At 39.3% G+C, this 1,088-nt stretch overlaps 1 non-coding gene across 1 annotated transcript; it reads left to right on the forward strand.

The window, feature by feature from the left end:
- The first annotated feature begins 381 nt into the window (after positions 1–381).
- Positions 382–455, forward strand: TRNAI-AAU (transfer RNA isoleucine (anticodon AAU)). The gene has a single exon. It is a non-coding gene; the product is annotated as a tRNA-Ile (tRNA).
- The last annotated feature ends 633 nt before the right edge of the window (positions 456–1,088 follow it).

A 1,088-nucleotide genomic window follows, 5' to 3' on the forward strand; every position in this document is an offset into this window, starting at 1 on the left:
TTTTTGTAGATTTTTATTATATTATTTGTGAATGTGCCTTGATTTTAACCGAAGAGGCTTCTAGCCAAATTTGCTCTTTCCCAGATAATAGTTAGGATATTGTTAGTATGCTGTATCCACGCTAATTTGATGTCGGGGTTCATCCTAAATATTCAACCGAGGGAGCAGTTCGTAAAAGTGATCCGATCATGTGTAACTTTCGTCTAGTTTTGTTTCAGTTCTTTCTCTGGCGAATAGTATTCGTTGGATTTTCAGAATTTTTATCCTTATTTTGAATTTCTGGCAGTATTCTTCTAAGTTATTCAGGACTGTTTGTAAGTTTGTTGCTGCTAATGAAAAGAAAGAAATATTTTCCATATTGCCACATTTTTTTGATCTAGTGGCCTATTAGCTCAGTTGGTTAGAGCGTCGTGCTAATAACGCGAAGGTCGTGGGTTCGATCCCCATACAGGCCATTTATGAGTTATTACTTTTCCGACACATTTTGTGATTCCAAGCGACCTGGACCATGTTTTTCTCTCTGCTGACATGATGTTTTCATTGCGTGAACCTATTTCACTTATCCTGCCATAAGTCGACCTCTCTCTACGCACTCTCAGCGTCACATATCGCCACGTTTATCGGTGAGGCTCAGCCTGGTGGAATCATCGACCATTCCAGAATTCGAAAAATACGCCGAAGAGGTATTCTTTTCCATCATTCTATACCAGGAGACTAATCACACGGTTGCAAGCACTGGAGGACAGAAGTCAAAGTCAGTTAGACCCACACCGACAGGTTCTCTGTTTTTCTCAAAGGATTTCATTTCACAGAATTCAAACATTCCCTGGAAAGCCACAGCAAAATCGAGATATACATCGTACACAGAATTTTCTCCAAAAATTTCAATCAATCTACCACATTTATGAAGAAGTTGAGTTTTACGCAACTGATGCTATTACCATTTATTCCATTTCAGTGCCCAAAGTCGTCGCTGTTGCTCATTCAAGCCAAGGATACCCAAACACGCCATTCAAACATAAATTCTCCACCAATTTACGACTCACAAAATCCAGTCATCGATCTAACACAGCTCAAGAAACAATCTA

Source organism: Tachypleus tridentatus, chromosome 6 (assembly GCF_004210375.1).
Source record: "Tachypleus tridentatus isolate NWPU-2018 chromosome 6, ASM421037v1, whole genome shotgun sequence".
NCBI classification, from domain to species: Eukaryota; Metazoa; Arthropoda; class Merostomata; order Xiphosura; family Limulidae; genus Tachypleus; species Tachypleus tridentatus.